This window comes from Macrotis lagotis, chromosome 1, assembly GCF_037893015.1.
Source record: "Macrotis lagotis isolate mMagLag1 chromosome 1, bilby.v1.9.chrom.fasta, whole genome shotgun sequence".
In the NCBI taxonomy this organism is placed as follows: Eukaryota; Metazoa; Chordata; class Mammalia; order Peramelemorphia; family Peramelidae; genus Macrotis; species Macrotis lagotis.
Window position 1 is genome coordinate 480,890,000 of NC_133658.1, and position 9,298 is coordinate 480,899,297.

The 9,298-nt window shown below is 32.9% G+C and overlaps 1 pseudogene; it reads left to right on the top strand.

The window, feature by feature from the left end:
* The first annotated feature begins 1,485 nt into the window (after positions 1 to 1,485).
* LOC141510295 (U4 spliceosomal RNA) lies at positions 1,486 to 1,616 on the top strand (annotated as a pseudogene).
* Positions 1,617 to 9,298: the final 7,682 nt, after the last annotated feature.

Genomic DNA, 9,298 nt, shown 5'->3' on the forward strand with positions numbered 1-9,298 from the left:
CCAGAGTTAGAAATGTCAAGCCAGATTTGAACTTGTCTTCTTGACTTCTACTGCAACATCTAGATGTTTGGTTGCGTCATCCTGCACAATTCTTGTAAGAAGGATGTTACTATCTACTGACAATTTTCCATTGCCTTTTGTTTAACATGAAACTTTAGTTATCCAGTGACTATGATATTTAATTTCTCATAGTCATTCATTGTCTGTCCTAGCAACAAATGAGATCTGTTTTCTGAAGATTAACATAGCTAAATGTGGAGAAATTCCTCTCATATAGGGTAAATGTTTAGTAATACATTCTTTGCCCATGGCAGTCAATCAGTAAGAAGGAACAGTCAGTGTGAAATTTCCTCTTGAAATTGTTGCCCACTAATCATTACCCCTATCCTAATTTCTTTCTGGGTTCTGGGTGAATTGGGCAGGACATATTTTCATGAGTGTATTGGGTCATATGCTGCCTTCATAAAAGTCGAGATTGTGATCTTGTTCTTCTTGCATTTTAAGAAACATTTAAATTAGCAACAGTATTTCAAGTGTAAAGATAGCCCCAATTGAGAAGAAGAAATGACTAAACAAGTTACAGTATACGAAGACTATGGAATATTATTGTTGTATAAGAAACAATAAATAGTTGGACTATAGGGAAACATGGAATGAGTTATAGGATCTGATGCTGAGCAAAGGGAGTAGAATCAAGAGAACAATTTACACATCAACATTATGAGATGAACAACATTGATGGAAGTAATCCTTCTCAGCAGTCCAGAGAGCTAGGACAAGCATATTTGACAGATTATAGACTATATTATCCCAATCAGAGGAAGAAAAACAAAACAAAACAAAATACACAGGAAAAAAACACCCCTAACCAAATCTGACAAGCACTTCATAAAAATTATCTCTAATATATCTCTTTTCCTTAATCCTAATTCCTCATGCCAAAAACTACTAATTCGTAAATATGTTTAACAAAATATGTATGTAAAATGCTAACTTGACCATTCCCAACTTAGGGGAGGAGGGGTGAGAAGGGAGGGAGGAGTGAAACTGTGTAACTTGGAAATATACATGAAAATAAATTTTAAAAAAAGAAAGAAAAAAATGACCAAACACTTGACTCAGAAAATTAATTCCCATTTTATTTGGAGTAAATATACATCTTGAGTTTAGTACTTAATAGTTAAGTTAGGAGCAAATAAAGTAAATTAAATGATAATAGGCTTCTGGGATAGTGTTCTCTCCTCTGTCCTGCCTGAGACCTTTTCAATTCTCTGATTCTCAGGAAGGCAGTTAATACTAGAAACCTTCCTGTATTTATCAAACTAGCTGACTTTCATAGAATTTGTAAAACATAACCTAAAGATCCTGTATTTCCAGATAATCCTTATAATGCAACATTTTTATAAATATAAGTGAGAAATGAAGTATAATTGATACCAGAGATGAATTTTCTTTTAAAATACTTCTGTTGAAAAATGTGTATTAAGCTTTGCTCAGTGGCAGTATCATAGCCAATGAGGTTTATCTGAGGTATGATGATTGCTCATTGAAAAATGTATATTGAAAAATAGTGGAAAATGTATATAATTTAGACTTTATGAAATCTAGAATATTGAGAAAGAATTTGAAGATTTATTATTTATGGATACAACAAAATTGTTTATACCTTCTCTCCAGATATATGCCAATATATCCTTCAAGCTGAATGAACATTTAAAAGTTATCTCTATTTTTTTTTCTCTTGAAGAAAATTGGCAGATACATTGCAAATTTTTTCCCCTGTGGAATAAGTCTTATTTTCTGTAACTTAACCTAGAATTATGTATTAAAATACTTATATAACCAACTCTTAGTTGAAGGTAGATAAAATGCATTGTTGCTCAATTGTGGGGAAATTTGTTTTCAACTTATTGTGCAGTTGAAACTCTTCTACTTTATTGCATAAATTATGGATTGACATTTGTTTTCTACTGTTAAAGACAGCCTATAGGCCAACAGCCATTATATGGATTAGAAGACAATTTAAATGACAAGAACATTGGTAGCATATTCAAAGAATCTGGGTTCAAATCCTTTGTCTGACATTTATTATCTTGTGACCTTGAGTAAGTTCTTTGACTTCCCTGGGCCTTAATTTCTTCATCTGTGTAAAGCAATTGAACTAGATGGCCTCTGAGGTCCTTTTCTAGCTCTATGATCCTATCATGAAAGAAAGAATTCTGAAACTGTATTCTTTTCATGTATTACCTCAGAGTAAGATATTTTCAGGTTTTTTTTTTTTAACTGAGTCTCCTTATCTTGCCCAAGCTGAAAGTATAGTGGTCTTATACAGATTCTATTCTATTACTGATCTGCAAGGGTGGATAAATTTGGTCTGTCTCTTTTCCTATCTAGGTTGGTTCAACTCTTCTTAGGGGACTTTATAGCCCTTCATTCTCAGCAACTCACTATTTTGGTGTCAGATTTAGAATAGATGCCTGATCAACTTTATAGCATGACCTTGACCTCAGAATTCAAAAGACCTAGCAGCTTAGACCTCCCTGTTATCAGGGATTTATAGGAGTGTACCACCACACCATTAAGATTCTGATTTTCTGGAAGGTAGATGATGATGATGATGATGAAATATTTTCAACCCTATCAAGGAAACAAGATGGAGAAAGTCGAACCTTTTATACTCATTATTTTGCTCAGAATGTTGTGAATTATAGAAAACTGGACAATATGGAAAAAAGCAGAATTAAGGAACTAATTTAGGAATACCCAATCTCCATTCATAGGGATAATTAAAATTGGAAGCATTTATATCTCTGATTTTTCTTCTTTTTTTCAATTATATTATATTTTTCCAATTACATGTTATGTTTTTCAACCTTCATCCACATGCATATGTTCATTTTTAAGTTACATAATTTTCTTTCACCTTCCCTTCCCACTCCTCTCCCCCCAGTGGCAGTCAGATGAATATTGTACATACATATTTGTGTTGACATGTTTACAGATTGTCATTTTCAGTATGAAGAATTAAGATTAAGGGAAAAGAAAGAAAAACCAAGATAGGGAAGAAATCTATAAGAGAAAAAATTTTAAATTAATTTAAAAATTTTTTTTTGGCAAGGGGTTAAGTGACTTACCCAAGGTCACACAGCTAGGCAATTATTAAGTGTCTGAGGCTGGATTTGAACTCAAGCACTCCTGACTCCGGGACTAGTGCTCTATCCATTGTACCACCTAGCCACCCCCATAAGAGAAATTTTTAAAAAAAGTGAATGAAGTGTTCATTCAGATTCTGTAGGGTTTTTTTTTTTGGTTTTATTTTGTTTTGTTTTTCTTCCTCTGGATGAGGGTAGCATTTTTCATAGTTGATCTCCTAGGATTGTCCTAGCTCTCTGAACTGCTGAGAGATTCTGCTTTCATCGAGTTTGATCAACTCACAATGTTGCTATTAATTGTACAATGTTCTCTTGGTTCTGCTCCCTTTACTCAGCATCAGTTCCTGTAATTCATTCCATGTTTCTCTTGGTTTCTTTTAGAACAATAGTTATTTCATAACATTCATATGCCATAACTTGTTTAGCCATTCTCTAATTGATGGGCGTCCCCTCAATTTCTAATTCTATACCACTACACAAAGCACCGCTATGAATATTTTTAAACCTGATTTTTGGTAAACCCAGATGTGTATGTCATATACATACTAATTATTTTTGGAATAGCATAGAAATATGGCCTTTCTATCACTTCAAATTATGATAAAATTTCTTGAAGAAATGGATATTTAATATTGTTTTATTCTGGCAGTATGGATAATATTTTGGAGAGTACAGTAATTTATGTGGGACAGCACAGTTCTCTAGCACCTTCTTTGGCCAGAAATTCCTTCTAAGGTGCTGGAGGGGGGAGGCTGGGTGGCGTAGTAGATAAAGCACTGGTCTTGGAGTCAGGAGGACCTGGGTTCAAATCCGGTCTCAGACACTTAATAATTACCTAGCTGTGTGGCCTTGGGCAAGCCACTTAACCCCATTTGCCTTGCAAAAACCTAAAAAACCCCCCAAAACTAAGGTGCTGGAGGAATCATAAATGAGACTGAGATGGAAAAAAGGACCAAAACTGAAAAACAAAGAAAAATGTAAGCTAATGAAAGTAGGTTTCCTTCTCCCCTAATACTGCTAACCACTATGACAAAACTTCCCTTACATTTTGTCTAATCTGTTTACGTCAAATGTTTCTTTGTTTTGTTTGTTTTTGCCTAAAGACTATGGTTTTTCAGTTTACCAGGAACAATTGTATTTATTCTTTTTTTAATTACGATGTTTTAATATTTTATTGTTTCCAATGTATTTTTTTACATTTATTTTTTAAACTTTTGAATTACAAATTCTCTCACTCCTTTACCTCCCCTCTCATTGAGAAATCAAGCAATTTGATATAGGTTATAATGTGTAATCATGAAAAATGCATTTGCATATTAGTCATGTGAAAGAAAAAACAAAAAAAAGCCAAGAAAAATGAATTTAAAAAAAAAAGTATGCTTCAAACTGCATTCAGACTTTGATCAATTCTTTCTCTGGAGGTGAATAGTATTTTTCATCATAAACCCTTCAAAATGTCTTAGATCATTGTATTGCTGAGAATAGCTGGGTCATTTGCAATTGATCACACAGTATTCTGTTACTGGGTACAGTGTTTTCCTGGTTCTGCCATTTCACTTTCCATCAGTTTATATAAGTCTTTCCAGGTGTTTTTGAAAGCATCCTACTTGTCATTTCTCATAGCAGAATAGTGTTCATTACAATTATATTCTGCAAATTGTTTAGCCGCTCATCCCTTGATCAGTATTCCCTCCATTTTGAATTCTCTGACAGTACAAAAGATCTGTTCTAAATGTTTTTGTACAAATAGGCTCTTTTCCTTTCCTTTAAAAAATCCCTTATGGATAGAGACTTAGGAGTAGTATTTCTGGGTAAAGAGTATGCACAGTTTTATAACTGGGGCATAGTTCCAAATTGCTCTCCAGAATGGTTGAGTCAGTTCACAACTCCACCAATAATGTATTAATGTCCCAATTTTCTCACATTTCCTCCAGCATTTGTCATTTTCCCTTTTTGTCATCTAAGTCAATCTGATAGATGCCTTAGAATTGTTTAAATTCACATTTCTCTAATCAATAGTAATTTAGAATTTTTTTTTATATGACTATAGATATCTTTGATTCCTTTGCCAGAAAACTACCTAGTCATATCTTTTGGCTATTTCTCATTTGGGGAATAACTTGTATTCTTATAAATTTGACTCAGTTTTCCACATATTTGAAAAATGAGATCTTTATTAGAGAAATTTGTGTAAATGATCTCTAAATGATCTCTCTCAACTGGGAGGGGGCTCCCAGTTTTCTACTTTCCTTTCACTGAATTTGTTTTGCAAAACTTTTTAAATTTTATGTAATCAAAATTATTCCTTTCAGCTTCTGTAATACATTCTATCTCTTGTTTGGTTATAACTTCTTCCTTTATCCATATATTTGTCAGACAAATTATTACATGTTCCCTTAATTTGTTTATGGTATCAGATTTTATGTTTAAATCATGTTATTTACTTACCACTTCTGTTTTCTTTTTCTTTTTTTTCACCTCTGTTTTATGGGTTAATTCATCTCACCCACATTCAGTTATAATTTCTAACTGTAAATTTTCTTCTATCCAACCCCTCCCCCCATACTCCCCTAGTTTATTCTTCTCTGTCTTTCCTTTTATCCTATCCCTTTTCAAAAGTGTTTTGTTTCTTATCATTACTTCTACCTTATCTACCTTATCATTGCCAATCTACCTTTCCTTTTATTAGTTTTGCTTTCTCTTATTGTCCTCCCTTCCTACTTCCCTGTAATGTAAGGTAGATTTCTAAACTTAACTGAGTATGTTTATTTCCTTTTTTAACCAGTTATGATGAAAATAAGGGTCATGTATTGATTGCCACCCTCAGTCCCCCCAATGCTCCTCTTAAATGGATATTTGTGTCTGTTTTATGTTAGCCAATTTTCCCCATTCTACCTTTCCCTTCCCCTTCCCCCGGTGCATTCAAATTTCTCACCCTTTAATTTTTTTTTGGCTTTCTTCATATCATAGTCAAATTATACTCATAATAAAGTTCTTAGGATTTGCAAGTATTATCTTTCCATGTAGGAATATAGAGTTTTACCTTATTGAATCCCTTATGATTTCTCTTTTTTATTTACCTTTTTATGCTTCTCTTGAGTCATATTTGAAAGTCAAATTTTCTATTCAGCTCTGGTCTTTTCATTAGAAATTCATTAGAAAGATGTTAAGTTTTACTTCTGAAAGATCACACTTGGTTTTGCTGGGTCCTTGACTTGTTTGTAATCCTAGCCTCTTTGATCTTTGACATTGTAATTGTAATATCATATTTTAAGCCCCCCCAAATTCTGTCACAAAGAAACTGCTAAATCATGTGGTTTTTGGACAGTGGTTCCATAATATTTGAATAGTTTCTTTCTGACTACTTGAATTATTTTTTTTTTTTTGCTGACCTGGGAGAGCTGGACTTTGGAAATTTTGGGAGTTACTAGGAGTTTTCATTTTATATTCTCTTTTATGAAGTGACAGGAAAATTTTCCAATTTCTATTTTATCTTCTGTTTTGAGGCTATCAGGGCATTTTTACTTTATAGTTTCTTCAAATCTGAAGTCTAGGCTCTTTTTTTTTTGATCATGAGTTTCAGGTAAACTAATAATTTCTAAATGTTCTCTCTCAATCTATTTTCTAAGTCAGATGTTTTTTAAATGGGATATTTCATATTTTCTTCTATTTTTGATTTTGTTTGATTGTTTCTTGATTTCTCATAAGTTCATTTACTTCCATTTACTCATTTCTAATTTTTCAGAAATTGGTTTCTTCAGAGAGCTTTTGTACCACTTTTCCCATTTGGCTAATTCTACTTTGTAAGGTATTCTTTTTATCAGTAAATTTTTGTAACTCTTTTCCCAGTTATCCAATTCTGCTTTTTAAGGAATTCTCTTCAATGAATTTTTTGTACATATTTTTATACTTGGCCAACTCTTCTTTTTAAGGAATTCTTCTCTTTATTGAATTTTTGTACCCCTATTATCATTTGACTTTATTTTTTTAAGGTATTATTTTCTTCAGTATTTTTGTATTCTTAACCAAGCTGTTGATTCTTTTTTCATGATTTTCTTATATGACTAGCATTTCTTTCCTCAATTTTCCCTACACTACTCTTGTTTAAATAATTTTTTTTGAGCTCTTCAAAGAATACTTTTTTGGGGAAAGTACTGAGATCAATTCACATTTTTCCTCGAGGTTTTGTATGTAACTGTTTTGACATTGTTCTTCTGAAACTATGTTTTGATCTTTCCTGTCACTATAGTAAATTTCTATGGTCAAATTCTTTTGTTTTTGTTTTCTCATTTTTATGACTTATTTCTCAATTGTTAACTTTATGTTGAAGTTGGGTTCTACTCCTAGGGTGATAGAAGCACTCTTTCAGACTTCAAGTTTTTTTTTTATGCTTCTATTTTCAAAGCAGGGTCTGTAAGTTTTTAGTTCTTCCAAGGTGGTATGATCTAAGAAAAGGTGTGGTCACTGTTCTCTGGCCTGTGATCTGGTCTTTGTACAATCATAGACATACCTGGAACTGTGTCTAATTCCTAGTGCTTCTTCTCACCCTGGTGAGGTCTGAATTGTAATGTACTCTACTTTTACCTTAGTGAAAATGACTTTTCCTGTTAACTTTCCAAGTTCTTAGATTGGAAAATTATTTTACCTTTTGTTAGTTCTGCTACTTCAGGAATTAATATTAAGGTGCTATCTTAACATTGTTTTGAGGGGAATTTGGGAGAATTCAGGCACATCCTTCATTGTACACCATTCTCTTGGCTTTCTGCTCCATGGAAAATTAGTTATATTTAGATAGAATAACAAGCAAGATAAAAATTTTAAAGGTGTTGGTAGAAGAGCACCCTATTTCTCTGCTCTCAGTTCCGTATTTATATCTGACCTCTGTTGTGTTTCTCCAACTTGGAACTGGTGCCCTTAGAGTAATAAGAGAATTCCAAAGGAATTAGACCCAGAACTAGAAGGTTCTTGAGGGATTAGTTCAGTAATACTCCTCCATTTTATAGATGAGGAAATAGGATTTCATGTAGATTAAATGATTTATCCAAGATCATAAAGACAATGAATGGCAACAGATTTGAACTACTGGCCCTCTGATTGAAATTTAGGGCTTTTACCAATGTATCAGATTAGAACTACACAGATCTAAACAACTTTTTTAGGCTAAGGAAAATGGATAAATATAAGAGAGATCATCCCATTTACTTACCCAGTAAAATAATTATTTGACTGGTGGTAAGTCATAAGAAATTTAATTCTAAATTAAGTGTGTCATCTTTGTACAAGCAAAAATAAAATGCCATTAAGCAAAAATATCAGAAATTAATTAGATTATCTTTTGTCAAATGCAAAGCAGATGTCTCCTTAATGAGATTTTCAATGAAAAAAACAAAAAATTTCTCTAATGGTTCTAGAAGGTGTAGAATTACACCTGTTGATTATATAAGCTGAAATACCTCCAATAGATTGAGACTATTTAATATTTTTATCACTGACCTGGATAACGGCAGAGATTACCTTATTAGATTTGCCAAAAAAAAGGTTAGGGAAAATAACTAACATTCTGAATGACAGTCAGAACTTAGAAAAATTATTGAATCTTTTACTTGAATCTAGTAAAATGAAATTTAATAGGGACAAATAGAAAATCTAGTACAATATGAAGAAATAATGACCAAATAGCAATTGTCTAAAAATGACCTTGGATATTAATGACCTGCAAGCTCAGTATAATTCAACATATGCCTTAAGACAAGAAAGCTAACACATTCTTTTTCTGGGCTAAGAGGAACACAATGTCCAGACCTAGACAAGACAATAATTAAGATGTACTCTACTTCAGCCATACCTCATTTGATTTATTGTGTTTAGAAAGGACATTGAGGATTATAATGGGAGACAGAGCCAAGATGGCAGAGTTAAGGCAGATACTCTCCTGAACTCTCCTCCAAACCTTTAAATACCTTTCTTCCAAATACCTTTAAATAATGATCCCAACCAATTGTAGAATGGCAAAATCCACAAAAAAGACTGAGTGAAACAATTTTCCAGACCAAGACAACTTGGAAGATCAATGGGAAGGATCTGCTGCAACAGGGTGAGAGGAGTGCAGAGCAGTGAGTAGCCCAGAGTGAACTGATCCCCAGCCA